Raw genomic sequence first — 21283 nt, forward strand, 5'->3', positions numbered from 1 at the left:
CTATTACACAGTTTATACAACTACCATTAGTACATATACAGAGATTTTGAGCCAGTCACGTGGGGACAGGGATGAAAAAAACCGAACGGCTACAACCAATACCGGTATTTTAGTTCTGAATAACCGATATTTTTCGGTATTTGTTTGGTCTCGATTATAACAGGTGTCTTTTTTTATTTTTTGCTTATAATCAGGTAAAGAACTTAAATATCAATCAGCCACTGCAGTAGTGCTAACATTTTTGTTTTTCAACAAAACTTTTAAAAAACGAGTAATTTTTATTCGTAAAATTTGCATTCGTTCGAAATACTGCGTTATTGTAGAAAATAGGAAAAGCAATCAGTGCTATTTTAATAACAATACCAACAAAAAACACATACCACAAGAATTGCTGAAACAATAATGTACCTGTTACCACGTGGCGTGACCTGTTGGACGGTACGCGTGTACATGCAGTGTGCGAGACTTGGCCTATGTAGTCTGTATGGTATCTTCTTGCTGTTGTCGTCGGACGTTAGTTGTATTACAGAACGTCACCATCCTTAGTGTGGGGGTATTTTGCGAAGTGCGGTACCAATGAAGTACAATGCCACAGTTGCTTTAAGAGATTAAGAACGGAAGGAACCACAACATACTTGCGACATCACGTAAGGACAAAACCACAACATACTTCCGACATCATATAGGGATAACACTAAAAACCCAACCATTAATTCATAGTTTACAATAAAAATGAAAGGTAGCTGATCTGTTGTCTGTGTCTACCTAATATAACTTTATCTGCTTGTAGCCATTGAAAACAGACAAATTGAAACGAAAAATGGAGTTCTTCAAACTCGGCTTTCACCCTTTAGTACTGACTATTCATAATGCCCAAATAGTAGTATTAACCTCGATTACAATAAGATTTTCGAGCAGAGCTTCTCAAAATTAGAATCAGTAGGAGAATACTGGTGATTTTTTAAAGTATTCAACCATTTCATCTACATCTACAACTTCAGCACGCTCAGCAAGCCACCTAATGGTGTGTGGCGGAGGGTACTTTTGTACCACTAACTGAGCGCTCCAAACCTATTCCACTCGCGAATAGCGGCTAGGAAGAATGACTGCGGTAATTCTCTGTATTGGCTCTAATTTCTGGAATTTTCTCCTCGTGGTCATTACGCGAGACGTATGCAGGGGGAAGCAGTATGTCTTCCGATTCTTCCCGGAAAGTGCTCTTCCGAAATTTCAATACCAAATCTCTGCGTGAAGCACACGCCTCTCTTGCAACGTCTTCCAATGGAATTTGTTGAGCATCTCCGTAACGCTCTCGAGACGGCTAAACGATCCAATGACGAACTGCGTCGCTCTTCTTTGGATCTTCTCTATCTCTTCTCCCAATCCTATCTGGTAGGGATCCCAGATAGATGAACACTACTCAAAAATCTGTCGAACAAGCCCTTTCTAAGCTACTTCCAAGGGGGATGAGTTCCATTTCCCTAAGATTCTTCCTGTGAATTTGAGCCTGGCAACTGTTTTCCTCACTATTTGTTTCATATGGGCGTCGGAATTATGGTCGCTCTGTATTTACTCCTAGATGTTTTACGCTAGATACTGTTTCCAGCGGTTTGTCTTCAGTAGTATAGCTGTACAGTAGTGGATTTCTTTTCCTACGTATGCGCAATATGTTACATTTATTTCAGGGTCAACTGCCAGAGCCTTCACCATTCATCAATTCTCTGGGGGTCCTTCTGCAAATCGTTGCCATCCTCCGGCATTACTACTTTTTTATATAAACCGCATCATCTGTGAATAGCCTTAAAGAGCACCCGACGCTTCCTACTAGATCATTTATATAATTACAAACAGTAACGGTCCTATCTCATTTCCTGGGAGTGCTCCGGAAATCTGTCGATTTTGTTCCATTAAGAGCCACTTGTTGACTTCTGTCTGCAAGCAAGTCTTGAATCCAGTCGCGAATCTGCTCCGGTACTCCGTAAGCTCGTATTTTCTCACCAAACGGCAGACCGTGCGGCTGTCAAATGCCTTCCTGAAAGGAACACGGCATCAACCTGATCGCCGTTGTCTACGGAACTGTGGATCTTATGGAGGAACACAGCGAGCTGAGTTTCGAAGGATCTCTGTCCGCAGCATCTATGTTGATTTTTATTGAGGAGATTTTCGTTCTCTAAGAGCGTCATATTTCTTGAGCATAAAACATGTTCCATAAATCTACAACAGACCGACATCAGCCATATAAGTCCATAATTGAATGCTTCCGTTCTACGGCCCTTCGTAAGAACGGGAATGACCTGCGCTCTCTTCCAGTCGCTAGGTACCCTTCGTTGTTCAAGCGATCTGTGATAAATTACTACTGGGAAGGGAGCAAGTTCTCTTAACATAATCTGTGTAGGATTTTATAGGAATCTCGTCTGCTCTTCACACCTTTCCTCTTCTAGGCGATTGTAGTTGTTTTTCTATTCCGCGATCGATTATCTCAATATCTGCCATATCGACGATTGAAAGGAGGGACCGTATTACGATGTTTCACGAAGAAACTATTTCGGAAGACTGAATTCAGTATTTCAGCTTTTTCTCTGTTATCTTCCGTTTCGGTGTCATTATGGTCACTGAGTGAATGATTTTGACCCACTTACTGATTTTACATACAAGCAAAACCTCTTAGGATTTTTACACAGATCGGTTGACAAAGTTTTACTTTCAAAGTCATTGAAAGCTTCTCACATTGCTCTCCTTACGCTCATTTTCGCTTCTTTCTGGTTTTGTCTGTTTTCACTTCTTTTGAGACTGAGATTAAGTTCTCTTTGTTTACGTAGCAGTTTTCTAACACGGCTGTTAAACCATGGTGGATCTTTTCCATCCCTTAAGACCTTACTCGGAACATGTTTGTCTACGACGTGTTGCAAGATGCCTTTGAATTTTTTCCATTTGTTCTCCACATCTTCGTCCTCATCGCCGAATATTTGATGCTGACTGCTTAGATACTCTGAAATTTGTTTCCTGTCGCCCTTGTTAAACAAAAATATCTTCTTAAAAATGGCTGTGAGCACTATGGGACTTAACATCTGAGGCCATCAATCCCCTAGAACTTAGAACTACTTAAACCTAACTAACCTAAGGACAACACGCACAACCATGCCCGAGGCAGGATTCGAACCTGCGACCGTAATGGTCGCGCGGTTCCAGACTGAAGCTCCTAGAACCGCTCGGCCACACCGGCTGGCATATCTTCTTACCTTTCTTAACATGCTTTGCAAGACCCGTTGTCATAGACGCTATCACAGCCATACGATCAGTGATATCTTCCTCTACGTTAACTGATTTGAGAAGTTCAGTGCTGTTCTAGGCGCTGCAGTCTGGAGCCGAGCGACCGCTACAATCGCAGGTTCGAATCCTGCCTCGGGCATGGATGTGTGTGATGTCCTTAGGTTAGTTAGGTTTAATTAGTTCTAAGTTCTAGGCGACTGATGGCCTCAGAAGTTAAGTCGCATAGTACTCAGAGCCATTTGAGAGCCACCCACTACTACAACGATGTGATCAGAAAAAATATTAACGATATTGTACAAATTCTGCCTGAAGCGCTCTACCACTAGAGCTCCTGACCCAGACAGTTTATAAGAGCATCCGATTACCATTTTTTGCCGATCTTTCATACTTAACTTCACCCTGATTAATTCACTTTCGGAATCCGTGGTAACCTCGCTAGATTTTATCGAATTCCTCTCTGCAATAAACACGCCGCCACCATTCGCAACTAACCTATCCTTAAGATAAATATTTCAGTCTGAACTTAGGACATATTTGTTATTAACGTCTGGTTTCAACCAACTTCCTGCCCCTATGCATTATAACATTCAGCAAGCGAAATTAATTATGGGACCATTCTTTAGATGCTCCTGCAGTTTACTAAAATCATATTAACCTCTTCTGCCTCTGATCTATGAAGACGAACATTCTCTGACAAAAGTATGGCTAATTTACCAGGCAAATCGTCTATAATTTCAAGGGAGGATTTTCAAGAAAAGCAGCGAGGGCTGGGTGGACCAATTTTTCTCTTGTTTGTATATTTAATTAAATTCTATGTATCTTGAAACGATCTTTGTTAGATTTTTACATTTGTTACAGGAAATAAGAGGAATAAAAAACCGGAGAACGGTTGTTTCAGAAACGGGTTATTTTGAGCGGTTTTAGCATTCAGGTTAAATTGGCGTTGAAGAATACCGATACAACCGAAAAGCGGTTGTTTCACCGAAACCGTCATTTTTAGAGAGGGGGGGGGGGGGGGGGGGGGGGGGGAATCGAAGCCGGGCGTCTCCGCGGCGTCAGCCGCCAGCTGGGCTGGCAGTAGGACGTGAATTGGTGCACAGTATGGATGGCCTTGCAGACACCGGACTGTTGGCTGAGCAGCCGGTAGTCTGATTGCTGGACACACAGTGAGCACTTAGCGGCAGCTGAGAGGCGCTAATGGCGCCTCACAGCGCACCGGACACAGCCGGATCACTGCAGGAACCGTGGCCCGGCGTTTAGCACGCAGCGGATAGGTCAACCGGCTGCTGCATGCACGTGGTTCGACAGCAGTCCACCGCCTCCCAGTTCAATGGCAGCCAATGACGGAATATAGAGTACTGAGGAAGGGTTACCGGCATCTGCTAATCGTGCAGGAGGCGGTTCGTGCCAAGAGCTCCGGACTACAGGGTGGTCCATTGATCGTGACCGGGCCAAATATCTCACGAAATAAGCTTCAAACGAAAAAACTACAAAGAACGAAACTTGTCTAGCTTGAAGGAGGAAACCAGATGGCGCTATGGTTGGCCCGCTACATGGTGCTGCCATAGGTCAAACGGATATCAACTGCGTTTTTTTTTAATAGGAACCCCCATTTTTTATTACTATTCGTGTAGTACATAAAGAAATATCAATGTTTTAGACTATTACAGCGCCATCTATCACAAAGCGAAAAAAGTGGTCCAAGTAAAACATTCATATTTCTTTACGTACTACATAAATATGTAATAAAAGTGGGGGTTCCTATTTTAAAAAACGCAGTTGATATCCGTTTGACCTATGGCAACGCCATCTGGCGAGCCAACCATAGCGCCATCTGGTTTCCCCCTTCAAGCTAGACGAGTTTCGTTCTTTGTAGTTTTTTCGTTTGATGCTTATTTCGTGAGATATTTGGCCCGGTCACTATCAATGGACTACCCTGTATATCAATCTCACAGCCGTCCATGGTCTTCTCAATTACTGTCAAAGGATAATTTGGGGAGTCCGCAGTTGTTAAAAGTACGCTCCTGGAAATTGAAATAAGAACACCGTGAATTCATTGTCCCAGGAAGGGGAAACTTTATTGACACATTCCTGGGGTCAGATACATCACATGATCACACTGACAGAACCACAGGCACATAGACACAGGCAACAGAGCATGCACAATGTCGGCACTAGTACAGTGTATATCCACCTTTCGCAGCAATGCAGGCTGCTATTCTCCCATGGAGACGATCGTAGAGATGCTGGATGTAGTCCTGTGGAACGGCTTGCCATGCCATTTCCACCTGGCGCCTCAGTTGGACCAGCGTTCGTGCTGGACGTGCAGACCGCGTGAGACGACGCTTCATCCAGTCCCAAACATGCTCAATGGGGGACAGATCCGGAGATCTTGCTGGCCAGGGTAGTTGACTTACACCTTCTAGAGCACGTTGGGTGGCACGGGATACATGCGGACGTGCATTGTCCTGTTGGAACAGCAAGTTCCCTTGCCGGTCTAGGAATGGTAGAACGATGGGTTCGATGACGGTTTGGATGCACCGTGCACTATTCAGTGTCCCCTCGACGATCACCAGTGGTGTACGGCCAGTGTAGGAGATCGCTCCCCACACCATGATGCCGGGTGTTGGCCCTGTGTGCCTCGGTCGTATGCAGTCCTGATTGTGGCGCTCACCTGCACGGCGCCAAACACGCATACGACCATCATTGGCACCAAGGCAGAAGCGACTCTCATCGCTGAAGACGACACGTCTCCATTCGTCCCTCCATTCACGCCTGTCGCGACACCACTGGAGGCGGGCTGCACGATGTTGGGGCGTGAGCGGAAGACGGCCTAACGGTGTGCGGGACCGTAGCCCAGCTTCATGGAGACGGTTGCGAATGGTCCTCGCCGATACCCCAGGAGCAACAGTGTCCCTAATTTGCTGGGAAGTGGCGGTGCGGTCCCCTACGGCACTGCGTAGGATCCTACGGTCTTGGCGTGCATCCGTGCGTCGCTGCGGTCCGGTCCCAGGTCGACGGGCACGTGCACCTTCCGCCGACCACTGGCGACAACATCGATGTACTGTGGAGACCTCACGCCCCACGTGTTGAGCAATTCGGCGGTACGTCCACCCGGCCTCCCGCATGCCCACTATACGCCCTCGCCCAAAGTCCGTCAACTGCACATACGGTTCACGTCCACGCTGTCGCGGCATGCTACCAGTGTTAAAGACTGCGATGGAGCTCCGTATGCCACGGCAAACTGGCTGACACTGACGGCGGCGGTGCACAAATGCTGCGCAGCTAGCGCCATTCGATGGCCAACACCGCGGTTCCTGGTGTGTCCGCTGTGCCGTGCGTGTGATCATTGCTTGTACAGCCCTCTCGCAGTGTCCGGAGCAAGTATGGTGGGTCTGACACACCGGTGTCAATGTGTTCTTTTTTCCATTTCCAGGAGTGTATTTTCTGTGAAAATGTGCGTTCCACGGATGCTGCGAGCAGTAAATATTGCCCCGTAAAAACGTTAGACAGGCGCATTGTAGGTACGTTAGACAGCCCGCTTCATTCATGGTGTGGTCATGCACACGTCCAAACATGATAGTTGCTTTTTGCCATTCGGTCATGTCTTCAAGTCGGTCCATCGTACAGTGCTGATCCAAACTGGCACTTACCCTCAACTTCGCAGCCATGATTACGTCAGCACCAGACGCTCACGTGGCCGCCTGGTATCAGTTCCACACAACCCATAGCACTCCGAAGCTTTTTTAAGAGGTTAATACTTTCTCGATGAGCTTATAAATGTATCTCTTACTTTTCGTCAAATACAGAGCCAGTTCTTCCTCTTGAAAAATTTACAAATCATTTAAAAGAGTGCCGGACGGAGTGGCCGAGCGGTTCTAGGCGCTATAGTCTGGAACCGCACGACCGCCACGATCGCAGGTTCGAATCCTGCCTCGGGCATGGATGTGTGTGATGTCCTTAGGTTGGTTAGGTTTAAGTAGTTCTAAGTTCTAGGGGACTGATGACCTCAGAAGTTAAGTCCCATAGTGCTTAGAGCCATTTAGAAGAATGTAAGGGCATAATATATGCTCCGACACGCTTCAAAATTTGCAAAAGAAATTGACCTTGCGTCTGCTTTAGCAAAATGAATAATGCTTTGAGAAATATATATGCGTACGTGAGGCTTCGATACGGAAGATAGTAAGCAATCTTCCATTTCAAATTATGAACCCACTATTTAGGAAACGACTTTGGGTATTTTGAAGATTAGTGTACTACTATGAAAAGTAAGATCGAGGCGTAACTGACCTAGTTGGAACCTTCCACAGAGAGATTCAAGTACTCGTCCTGCTGGCAGCAGATAAGGAATATCATTTGGGTCAGCTGTTGAGTCAGCTTCTCAAGATAAATAATGAGCGGAAAAAGCTAGAGTGGAATCAAATTATGATAAAAGGCAGTGGATGCTGCAGCAAAAACAAGATTACAGCAACTTGAGTCCGTTAACGAGATAATTTGAAGCCCTTACTTTAATATCAGTTTTTTCTGCCTTAAGCGTATTGCAATTTTGGAGAGTTTTACACCAGGCACGTTTAGTTTTTATTTGCAAAAAATCACGAGCTCTAGTTCTCTAAATGTATTATAGGCTACATAAATTGCTTCTATATTTTGATATTCGTAGATTTTACTCGTCAATTTGGTGTACAAAGTGTAAATGATAACTGTTTGCAACGCACCACATTGGTGTCGGAGACATCGAGACGAACAGACTTGTTGTCTGTCAAACCAGGAAACAGCCTGAAATTGGTCTGCAATGGCCACCTAAGCTAACTGCATGCGTGCTGCGCGAGATTTTTACTATGCTCCCGCCCTCTTACACGGTGAGTCGTTCTTCATCGTTTGAAACTTATTTCTCTTTTCGATTAAACCGCCCCTGAATATTTAATACACCTTGTCTTGCACTTACAAATTTATAAATTTTACCTAAAAATTTTGTGAATTTTAACAGCGTAAAGTGAACAATTAAAACGTTTTGTTTCTCTGGTCTTATTACTAAGAGACAGTTATCGTATACACCTTGGGTAATTTACTTAAGGCCTTTATGGCACCTTTTTACATGTTTGGAAGTCGGCAAGTGTTTTTCCGATTGCTAGTATAGGTTGTAGGCGGAAACACTTGGTTGCACTTTCATCTTTCACAATTTTTCTGTTACCGATACGTGTGATTTTCTACCTTGCTAACAAGATGGGTGAAACGGTAGCATTAATCAAAGCCTTTGCAAGTTTAAAATGTGTCTTGTATAGTCCTTAATGTAGGATTTGCTTTTTGGAAACAGAGGAAATTGATTTCGTTGTCTAACCACATTTTCATCTACATAGGCATCTATACTCTGCAAGCCACCTTACGGTGTGATGCGTAGGGAACTTTGTATACCATTGTCAGACATCCCCTTCCTTTTTCCCTTTCCTGTCCCAATAGGGAACTGTTCGCGGTAAGGACTATTGTTGGTAAGTCTCCGTGTGAGACCGAATCGCCGGCCACTGTGGCCGAGCGGTTCTATGCGGTTCAGTCCGGAACCGCGCTGCTGCTACGGTCACAGGTGGATGTGTGTGCTGTCCTTAAGTTAGTTAGGTTTAAGGAGTTCTAAGTCTAGGGGACTGATGACCTCAGATGTTATGTCCCATAGTGCTTAGAGCCATTTCAACCATTTGAGACCGAACCTCTGTAATTTTACGTTCATAGTTTTCCTCGAAATATAGGTAGCAGGATGTAGTATTGACCCTTCTAGAACGAACGCCCTCGGTATATTAATGCTAGACCACATGGTGAGGGAGAACGCCTGTTTGTTTCATTCTCTGGGCATTGGCAGACCTGCTTTTGATCTTCACACTTAAACACTGCAGTTCCTTCTCTAAATCCTCGCACAAACGAAAAAATGGCTGATATCGAAATAAGTGTCCAAGGAATAGAAAAGCAACTGGAATCACTCAATAGAGGAAAGTCCACTGGACCTGACGGGATACCAATTCGATTCTACACAGAGTACGCGAAAGAACTTGCCCCCCTTCTAACAGCCGTGTACCGCAAGTCTCTAGAGGAACGGAGGGTTCCAAATGATTGGAAAAGAGCGCAGGTAGTCCCAGTCTTCAAGAAGGGTCGTCGAGCAGATGCGCAAAACTATAGACCTATATCTCTGACGTCGGTCTGTTGTAGAATTTTAGAACATGTTTTTTGCTCGAGTATCATGTCGTTTTTGGAAACCCAGAATCTACTATGTAGGAATCAACATGGATTCCGGAAACAGCGATCGTGTGAGACCCAACTCGCTTTATTTGTTCATGAGACCCAGAAAATATTAGATACAGGCTCCCAGGTAGATGCTATTTTTCTTGACTTCCGGAAGGCGTTCGATACAGTTCCGCACTGTCGCCTGATAAACAAAGTAAGAGCCTACGGAATATCAGACCAGCTGTGTGGCTGGATTGAAGAGTTTTTAGCAAACAGAACACAGCATGTTGTTATCAATGGAGAGACGTCTACAGACGTTAAAGTAACCTCTGGCGTGCCACAGGGGAGTGTTATGGGACCATTGCTTTTCACAATATTTATAAATGACCTAGTAGATAGTGTCGGAAGTTCCATGCGGCTTTTCGCGGATGATGCTGTAGTGTACAGAGAAGTTGCAGCATTAGAAAATTGTAGCGAAATGCAGGAAGATCTGCAGCGGATAGGCACTTGGTGCAGGGAGTGGCAACTGTCCCTTAACATAGACAAATGTAATGTATTGCGAATACATAGAAAGAAGGATCCTTTATTGTATGATTATATGATAGCGGAACAAACACTGGTAGCAGTTACTTCTGTAAAATATCTGGGAGTATGCGTGCGGAACGATTTGAAGTGGAATGATCATATAAAATTAATTGTTGGTAAGGCGGGTACCAGGTTGAGATTCATTGGGAGAGTGCTTAGAAAATGTAGTCCATCAACAAAGGAGGTGGCTTACAAAACACTCGTTCGACCTATACTTGAGTATTGCTCATCAGTGTGGGATTCGTACCAGATCGGTTTGACGGAGGAGATAGAGAAGATCCAAAGAAGAGCGGCGCGTTTCGTCACAGGGTTATTTGGTAATCGTGATAGCGTTACGGAGATGTTTAATAAACTCAAGTGGCAGACTCTGCAAGAGAGGCGCTCTGCATCGCGGTGTAGCTTGCTCGCCAGGTTTCGAGAGGGTGCGTTTCTGGATGAGGTATCGAATATATTGCTTCCCCCTACTTATACCTCCCGAGGAGATCACGAATGTAAAATTAGAGAGATTAGAGCGCGCACGGAGGCTTTCAGATAGTCGTTCTTCCCGCGAACCATACACGACTGGAACAGGAAAGGGAGGTAATGACAGTGGCACGTAAAGTGCCCTCCGCCACACACCGTTGGGTGGCTTGCGGAGTATAAATGTAGATGTAGATGTAGATGTACATTTAGATATTACGTTATTGTATTTACAAATAGTGTTGAACTTCGTATGTCGGACACTTCTGTGTACGTTGACACGCAATCTTCCAAACTTTTAGTATACGCCATTTGGAAAAACGTGCCAGAATGCCCATGATATACTTGTAATACATGTTTCTCAGTAGCTGTTATGTATCAATACTTTTCTGTCTTTAGGATGTTGCCTTATCTTTGGTCTTATTTTGAAAGAGCACTATCAATGTGCGTGTAACGGAGAACTATCTAGATCCAAACTTCAACTTGTACTATGATTGTGATGTACGCACAACTCGTTCCTAGGCTTCTGGTACAGTGAAGTCGTCAAATTAACAACGTACTGGATGGGGCAAATAAAAGTGGCCCGGACGAGTGGATACGACTGAACGTGAATTTACGTGTATAATAGTACCCCGTGACGCGCACACCACGAGATCCACACCAGTTCAGAGCGTAGTGCGGGCTGCGTCACTGTGAGTGGAGCAGTGCTAAGGTGACGTGGTACTCACAGCTGAGCAGCGCGTGTTCGTCGTGGAAAGTTACATGGCAACGAAGTCATGGAAACGGTGTGATGAGTTGCCTGCTGAAAAGTTTAATGGTGTCAAAGTGCCAGCAAAGAGTGCAATGCAACGGTTAGTCCGAAAATGGCGTCAGACCGGACTTGTTTTGAACAGGCCGGCCGGAGTGGCCAAGCGGTTAAAGGCGCTACAGTCTGGAACCGCGCGACTGCTGCGGTCGCAGGTTCGAATCCTGCCTCGGGCATGGATGTGTGTGATGTCCTTAGGTTAGTTAGGTTTAAGTAGTTCTAAGTTCTAGGGGACTGATGACCTTAGAGGTTAAGTCCCATAGTGCTCAGAGCCATTTTTTGTTTTGAACAAGTCAAAAACCATTCCGAAACGTACCCGCGCACCAGAAAATGTCTTTGCTGCTCACCAAAAAATGCTTCAGAGTTCTACCAAATTAACCGACGCCTGTCGCAAGAGACCGGCATATGACGTCGACCATACAGACAAGTGTTCCACCTGGACCTGTTCTCCAGGCCACTTTTATTTGCCCCACCCTGTAGTTAGAGCTCCACAAGCAACTACAGCTATTCTCACTTGAATGTGAAAAGGAGTTAACGAAAAGGACGAAGGAAATCACTGGTATTGACGCTCAACGAAACTCATGATAAAACAAAAGGCGCTCCCATCACACACACCTGTGCACCATATATGTTTCAGTTAACTGAAATAAATTTGTGTGGTTTGATTGGCTAGTATCACTTAAGAGGGCTGCTCTGCAGCCTGTTTGTGATTTCTTGTAACTGGACGCCACTTCGGCGACTTGAGCGTCCTGGAGCCACCCGCAGTCCTGCCGGGGAAAGAGGACCTGTTGTTTAACTTGGAATCCGATCCATGTTTCGTTCCTGGAATATCCTCGCATCATTGAGAGGTAAATGGTAGCGTAAATGCAGGTTGAAAAAACACCGTTGTCTGGCCGGGATTTGACAGCGCGACCTTACAGCTTCCAGGCTCCCACTTTACCACTAGACCACGAAGCCAGACTCATCTGTTTTTCCCTGACCCCACTGAAAGCCACTATCACGTTGTACATGAGGCTTTATTCAATTTTTCAAAAGTTTACCCCTTTTTATTTCTTATTCTGGTTCATACGTACCACGCCACAAAAGCATGTCTCAGTTTGGATCGCCGCAGATTCCCGGGCGGAAATTATTAGGGAACGAGACTAGGTATAAAACAAATGGCTCCAAGCACTATGAGACTTAACATCTGAGGTCATCAGTCCCCTACACTTAGAACTACTTAAGCCTAACTAACCTAAGGACATCACACACATCCATGCCCGAGGCAGGATGCGAACCTGCGATCGTAGCAGCAGCGCGGTTTCGGACTGAAGCGCCTAGAACCGCTCGGCCACAACGGCCGGCTCAACCAAAAGGAAACAGAGATTTTGTAAGCAGTGAAATTGAACATTTGCAGCTAACATCTTAAAATTCGAAAAATAAATTATTCTCTTATACCGTCAGTAAGGAGGCAAGCCATAGGTCAGGCGAACATCGATGAGATATTTAAGTCAATACTTTTGGCGACGAGAGTATCTGAACTTCTTCGAGAAAACCTGAAAGAGTTTGCGAAACCGTCAAGATAATGGATTTCTATTTAGCAGGTTACTACTCGTGTGCTGCCAATTGTAATTAAGGTTTTCCAAGTTTCCCAAAACTATGCTTGGTGAATGTCCGTTAAACAGAACAACGCGACTTCCTTTTCGTCCTTCACAAGTGAGACAGACTACGTCTCTAGCTACCGTCACTTCTGCGAAACGTTAAATTCTACTGTTCCCTTCTTTCTCTTCTCGCGTGGGAATGACGGCACAGTTTTCCTTTGCGATAAATAGTTGGAAACTCACACCAAGGCGGCATAACTTACTCAGTTCGCCTCACTCAGAGATAATTCGCTGTTTATCTGTTAAAAATGTGTCACTGAGCGATTGTCACCACTTTGCCTGGAGTGCAAGTGAGAGTACCAGATAATAAATTAGCAAATCACAACAATGTCATAATGTTACACCACCGAATCGTAACTGTCGGTAATAGCAGAACTAACAAAGCTCCAGTTTACTTCCTTTTTTGCTATCAGAATTTGCAAATATCTGAAGGCTTTCCATGCGACGAACTACAGCCTTCTCGAACCATGAAAAGCAATAAGCTAGATTTACCACACTCCAGATGTAGCCAAAGCAGTCTATTTGCATTCTTAATTCAGTTTTGACATACTTTTCAGTATTTCATTGTGCAAATACTGATCGCTTGAGGAGCACCCTTTTGTACTTTGTCGACAGCAGTTTCACTTCTTAACCCATCTTACGGCTTAGTGGACCTACGACAGTAGGTTTCATAATATTTTGCAACAAACAGTCAGTTGAAAGAAAGGTTACTGTCGTAAACTGTTTAGAAAATGCTGTCATCCTCTTCCCACGCACATCTACACCTACATCTACATCTATAGCACTATGAAGGGCATGACAGAGCTTCCTACTGTATCACGCCATAGGGTTTCTTATCGTTCTATTCGCGCATGGAGCGCTCTTATCGTTCTATTCGCGCATGGAGCGCTGGAATAACTGCTGTTTCACTTCCTCTGTGCGAGCTGTAATCATTCCAATCTTCTCGTCGCAGTCCCTCCCGATGCGACAGGTAAGAGGTCGTGGTATATGCGAGGGACATTTCATAAATAAAGCACAATATCTTTCTTACTTACACATTTATTTTTTTAAACGTCTCTTTACAGCCCTTAAATATAGTCTCCCTATTTTTCTATGACTGAAGTCCAACGCCTCGGACGCTCTATTATTCCACTCAGGACACCAGTTCTGTTCATCTGTCGAATGACTCGAGTGACGGTAGTAGAAAGCTCTTCCAGAGGAAGATAATGACGTCCAAGCGTGCGTTTTTTCAAGTTCGGGAACAAGTCAAAGTCTGGAGGACTCTTGTCTGGGCTGTAGGGAGTATGCTGCAACACTTTCCATCCGTATTTGCCCAGTTTTTGGGCTACAACATTGCCGATATGCAGTCGAATATTGTCGTGGAAAACGAGTGGCCCAGCTACGAGCAGTCGAGATTGGGTTTTCTTCATTTTTCTGCACAGGTTTTGCGTTAAGTTACGATAATAGACTGCTGTGACACTTGTTCCAAACGGGACTCTGTCACGATGATTCCTTGCTGGTCATACGCAGAAATCATCACTTGCTTCATCTTTGATTGAATGCGTCGAAATTTCTTTGGACGAGAAGAATCTGAAGTTCTCCAGTCATTGGACTGTGGTTTCGACTCGGTTGAAAGTCTCTAATCAATGTTTCATCAATAGCGACATTTAGTCGTAAGAATACTAGATCTTCACGCTCGAATCATTGTTTGAGCAAGGTTACAATGTCCAGGCCTTTCTGACTTTCTACAGCAGTCAAACATTGCGGGACACATCTCTCAGAAATTTTCGTCTTCTGCAAATCATTTGTCAGAATACGGAATGCTGATGTTGCGGAAATTCTCGTGGCTTCAGACAGTACCTCACGAGTCGCACTGCGATCTTCTTGAAGAGCATCTGCCACATCTTTCACACTTCGCCCGTTGACGTTTTTGGCCTTCCGGGTCTTGCATTATCGTCTACGCTCATACGACCACTACGAAAACGACTAACCCAACGTGAAACTGTACTGCGGTCCACTGTAAATTCACCACAAATTTCGTTTAAAGCAATGTGAGTTTCTGTCGGGTTTTTGCCGCGCAAAGTTTCGATCTTGCTGTAAGACCTCTGGTCTTCAACATCCAAAATATCTGAGATCCCTGCAGGGTCCATTTCTAGCTCTTGTCAATTTTATGTTAGAATACACAGCAGAAAAACAAAAACGCGTGTTTCTTCCTCAAGCTCTCAACTACATTTGACGTGATTTTCATTGTTGTTGCATCAAACAGTACACAGTAATTCCAACCCGCGCGTTATTTATGAAATATCCTTCGTACCTAGAGTCCACGTTCAATCAACATATTGCCTCCTCCTATGTAGATCTCACGAAAAGACAATCAAGATAAAATTAGAGAGATTCGAGCCCAAACGGAGGCTTACGCACAATCGTTCTTCCCGCAAAACATACTGGAACAGGAAAGTGGGGAAGTGACACTGGTACACAAAGTATCCCCCCCCCCCCCCTCACACCGTAAGGGATCTTGCGGAGTATAGATGTAGATGTAGGCGTAGAATACTAGTACTTGTGGAAGCAGGCTTTCAGGGGCGTACTTGGCGCCTATCTTCAAGAGTATGCCAGTTCAGGTTTCTCAGCCTTTCCATGACGAACTGCTGTGGGCCAGACATGAGACTATTCGCAATGTCCTTCTTCGCTTTTGTTTTTGCGGTCTTTAGCTACTAAAAGCGAGCAAGCTTCTTCAGCTTTGCATAATTACTGTAGCCTACATCCGTCTGAACCTGCTTATTCTAGACAATCCTCGTCTCACTCAAAAATTTTACCCTCCAACCCCCGCTCCCCCCCCCCCCCCCCCCCCCACACACACACACACACAATCACTCACACCCTCCAGACAGTTTCTTCCATTTCCAAACTGGCGATTCCTTGATTCCTCAGGATGTGTCGTATCAAGAAATTTCTTTTAGTCAAGATGCGCCATAAATTTCTTTTCTCCTCATTTCAGTTCCGCACTTCCTCGTTAGTTATTCGAACTAAACATCTAATCTTCAGCAATCTTCTATACCATCCGATTACAAAAGTTTTTATTCTCTTTTTGTCTGACCGGTTTATCATCCATGTTTCACCTCTGTATAGGACAATTCTCCAGATATCTTCGTAAAAGTCTTCCCAAAATATAAGCTAATGTTCGATGTTAATAAACTTTTTCCTTTTCATAAACGCTTTTCACGCTATTAGCAGTCTGCCTTTTACATCCTCTATACTTCGGTGATCGTCATATATTACCTTTTAGGTCTCATTTCCTAATCATATGCCCTCAGAACCACCTGATTTAATTCGGCTACATTCCATTACCCTCATCTTTTGTTGTTCATTATATAACCAGTTTTCAAGGTTTTCAAGTCATTATTTATTCCGTTCAATTGATCTTCGAAGTACTGTGCCGTCTCTCAAAGAAATTTCCTTTTATCCTTGCGTAATCATAAATTAAAAAAATATCGTAGTCCTATTTGGTGTGTCCCCCACACATTTGAATAATATTCATGACTGGGGCACATGACTGATTTGTAAGCTGTGTCCTCCGTAACTGCATTTTCAGAACGTCCTACCAGTAAAGCGACGTCTCGGTCCGCCTCGGTAGCTGTGGGGTCAGCGCAGCAGATTACTAACTGACGGAAATTGGGTTCGATTACCGGCCACATCGGAAATTTTCTACGCTTGGGTACCGAGTGTTGGCGTTGTCGTTACACCAGCATCGTCATTACTGAGATGGAAGTCGCCTCAAAAACATTATCTTATCCTCTTTCCACAATCGAGATGGCTGCATGACCACGAACTGGAAGCCAATAAACTGAAAATAAAAAAAACTGAAGTTTGCCAGCTGTTTTACGTACGATTGAGTCTACGTGGTCATTCTGTTTCACGTCCCTCCATATTGTTATCCTCAGGTATACCTTCTTCTTCCTGTGCCTTTGTTCCGCGTCTGCGCAGCATCGGTATGCTTATTCACGGATCTGACATAGTTAATGCGAGGGGTGGTCGGACGCCTTTCCAGTCCACCCGTTTCTCCCCGGGAGGGATATGTGTACCCCAACTGTCAGCGTGTAGTGTTACTCATGAGAAAGTGAGCGAAAGTTTTCGAAATGTTTGCGAATCGTGTAACTGAGGCGGGACTTGGGTACCAGCCTGGTATTTAACCAATGGGATGCAAGAAACCACCTAAAAATCACATCCAGGCTGGCCAGCATACCGACGCTCGTCATTAATCCGCCGGGCGGATTCCATCAGGCGCCGGCACACCTCCCCGTTCGGAAGCCGCGCTCTAAGGCGGACGGCTACCCCGGCGGGCACACTCACGTGTTTATAAGAGTTCGCCGATTCGAACTGTGACACGTTTTTGTGTTGCATTTTGTGTTGTCCGTTTTAGATTTGTAAACATTTAAAGCAAATTACCAATCTATGAAGCATTTTCAAGTATTATCAGTGTCTGACTGGAAGTTTGCGTAGCTGATTTCAGGTAGTACATCATTATAAATAAATCATCTGAAAAAAGTCTGAGTTTGCTATTGACACTGTTTGCCAGGTCAGTATAGCATATGAACGTCCTAACATACTTCACTGGGACACACTTGAAGTTACGTCTACATCTGTCGATCCAAGATAACATGCTGCGTCCTCCGTAACAAGAAATCCGCAATCGTCTGACACACATAGCTTGATACCACATATGAACGCACTTCCGTTAACAGTACACTTAGGTGTCAGCTTCGACCAAAAATGCAGCCTCTTTCAACCAACAGTACAAGAAAAACCCTGTGTGCGTACTTTGATTTATTTCTGCAGCTTCGGCAAAAAAAAAGTGAGATTTCTCGAACAAATTGTGAAAACATTATTTTGTGGGTGGGAATTTCGTTATTCTGATATCGTATTCATGAAAATTAGACGCTTCAGTTCTTTTCAGATTTCGTCAAACCTCACGCATGCAGTTCTTATTTTGTTTACGGAAGCTTTCAAGCTCACAAATGAAGAATTTCGCATAAAGAATTGTGAGACGCTACAGAAACAGGCGCCTTCTACGGAGAGCGTTCTCCAGCGTCTTACCGCCTGCGTGACGGATGCGGCACCCACCAGTCACGTCAGGCAGCCGACCACAGGCTCGTGACGCTACTCCGAACTGTCAGTGCTGCTCCTTATTCCACTCAGATACTATCCGGCATGCCGTTCCTCAACGACACGTTCTAAACCAGTTTGAATCTGTGCCACAAGTTAGTGTCTTAGTTACCGGTTCGTGCCCTTCACTCGTAAACGATGGCTCGAACGTACGTCTGTATCGTATTTCTGACAGGGAAGAGCTTGTCTGCAGAATAACGATGCTTCGAATTGGTATGCATGAGTTGGTTAGGAAAGGAAAGGAGAGGTCATACAGAGCCAGTTGCTTTCGTAAAGGCATTAAGGAGGCTATCGGGCGTAGCAGCTATGACATGTTCCTCAATTTATTTATCTACCTCAAGATTCGAGGGATCATGTATGCCAAAGCTAACCTGTCACGGAACAGGTCACATCGTAATGCTGCAAAAAATTTAAGCATTTAAAAAATTTAATCACTCAAGAATATATTGGTGAATAGATCCTAAGTTACTATGAAAGATGTGTTATCCAAATCATTCTTCTAACCATTGTTAACTGAGTGAGTACAGCTGTTCCTTTTTGATTGAGTTTATAATACTACTTTAAAAGCCCGATCTACCTCGATCTGATATACCGTGGATTTGGATATCATTTGAGGGTAATGGACGTCCTCACGTAATAGATCAGTCAACAAACTACCTGAAAATGCTTGGCAATAATCAAGCACAACTATAGTGCGCATCATGCATTATTCCTTCAGAACCTAGACTTCTGTGCATTCGTTACGACGTCGCAGAAAAAAAGCATATTCTATGTGTGACCAACTAAAATTTCTTTGTCGTACGAAGACTGTTGGCACAAAACCAAGTGTAGCACATGGCTGCGATGTAGTTGATAGCTGAAAGTAGAGAATACATTCAGATATTTTGTAAACATAGTTTAAAGTGATGTGAAAATGGATAGGGAAACGACGGAATTAGGAAAAGACTGCGATCTTGAGAACGTGTTTGTAGCTGGTTTGCAATAAAAGGAAATGGACACAGTAAAGGGAAATGAAGGTATGCTGCTTTCCGGGCCAATTATTGAAGCCCAAGCTGTAAAATTTGACAGTGATTTAAATATCAATGAAGACTTTATTGCTGCAAATGGATGCTGTTCACGGTGCAAATATGGCCATGAAATTAGCCAAAGGTGCATTAAAGATGAAATAAGGCCTTCTCAATTTCCTGAAATTTCGCACAAAGTACTGGGCAGATAAAAATGGGAACAATTATATAGTAGCGTGTAACATTGCATTATGTGCTTTTGTAAACTGTCCATTCGTCGTGTCTCATTCCACATGCACTGCGTGCTGGGGTTACGCTATAACGTTGGGGTAAACATGTCCAACGACAACCACGTTGTACAAGGCTTCTGCTGTACCCACAAATCACATGAGACAGTATAAACAACTATGGCAGAGTGTGAATTCCAAGACGCGTGAAAAAGGAGCTGCGTAAAGTTCCCGAATAGGCACCACACACCATTCTAATTGTCCTTTTGTGGGTCAAGATGATTGTGATTACTATTATTATTATTATTATTATTATGTATGCAGGGTTGCGCCAAAACACTATGCCCAGAAAGGAAGGACGAATGGATTATCAGGTTTTATCCTCCCGACGACGGTGAGATCATTACAGACGGAATGCGATAGGGGGGAAAGTTAATACTGGACAGTGTATGAGGACTCGTGCGAGTCTACCCTTGGAGATCTATGAACATGTCCATAAGCGACGTTAGAGGTCAACAGAAAACACCGCATCGTTACAATACGTTGAAGACTAAACTATGACACGACAACACCGAAACACGTGACAAACGAGGCTTTTTTTCTGGCGAACAGGAGATCGTTTAGCATCGCCAGAAATCTTGGCTATTGCAGCTTTTGCTGCGTTAGCCACTCAGTATTGAGTCGTTGAGAAGCAAGATGGCACAGTAGACACGTCTGGTTGACATTAATCGTGGTCGGAGCATTGGTATATATTAAAAGCCGGCCACAGTCACCTTGAGCATGATATACAGTTTGGTGTTACCCGTAGCGCCGCTTTACTGTTGTGGATCAGATTCGTAGAACGAGAAAACGGTAATGGCACACAGAGAAGGTCCAGTGTATGTCACATGCCAGCGCCAGGTAACTTTCATGTGTTAATTGATTGAAGATGTCGCACTAGCACAGCAATTGCGCCGCCGGCAGACATTATGCCAGCCTCTTGATCATACATCTCGCGTGATACTGTGTATCGGCAGCTTTGAATTTCGTCCTGTATTCTCACTGACCCTTCAGGCTGTTGACGCGCCACGGTGAGTATCGTGCCTTCTTATGCTGTTAGTTGCTGTTGCGGTATTCACTCCGAAGACTCGTTTGATACAGCTCTACACGTAGACTATTCTGTGCAAGCCGCTTCATCTCTGCGTAATTACTACAGCCTACATCCATTTGACACCTGCAGTCAATCTTGGCTCCCTCTACAACATTTACCGCTCCTTCTCTCTCTCCTCTCTCCCACATGCATACACTGCATTACCAGTTCGACAATTCCTTCATGTCACGCCTTGTGTCTTGTCAGCCTACCCCTTATTTTTCCCACCCGGTTAGCCGTGCAGTTTAACACACTGCTTTCCGGGCGGGAAGGCGTAGCGATCCCCGGCATGTACCCGCCCGGCGGATTAGTGTCGAGGTCCGGTGTGACGGCCAGTCTGTGGATGGTTTTTAAGGCGGTTTTCCATCTGCCTCGGCGAATTTGGGCTGGTTCCCCTTATTCCGCATCAGCTACATTATGTCAGCGATTGATGCGCAAACACTATCTCTACGCACGCGTACACCATAATTACTCTACCACGCAAACATTGGGGCTACACTTGTCTGTTGTGAACCCGCCAGGGTAGCCGAGGGCGCTAACGCGCTGCTTCCTGGACTCGGGTGGGCGCACCGGCCCCGGATCGAATCCGCCCGGCGAATTAACGAAAGGGCCGGTGTGCCGGCCAGCCTGGATGTGGTTTTTAGGCAGTTTTCCACATCCCGCTAGGTGAATATCGGGCTGGTCCCCACGTTCCGCCTCAGTTACACGACTCGCAGACATCTGAACACACTCGCACTATTCCATTAATTACACTCGACGCAGACAGTTGGGGTACACTAATTCCATCCCGGGGGGTATGGGGTGGCGGCAGGAAG

General features: G+C 44.8%; 1 protein-coding gene across 1 annotated transcript in view; it reads left to right on the plus strand.

Moving 5' to 3' along the window:
- LOC126484308 (glutamine synthetase 2 cytoplasmic) overlaps window positions 1-21283 on the plus strand; it is a 444933-nt gene that overhangs the window by 150167 nt on the left and 273483 nt on the right. The window lies entirely within an intron of this gene.

Source organism: Schistocerca serialis, chromosome 1 (assembly GCF_023864345.2).
Source record: "Schistocerca serialis cubense isolate TAMUIC-IGC-003099 chromosome 1, iqSchSeri2.2, whole genome shotgun sequence".
Taxonomy (NCBI): Eukaryota; Metazoa; Arthropoda; class Insecta; order Orthoptera; family Acrididae; genus Schistocerca; species Schistocerca serialis.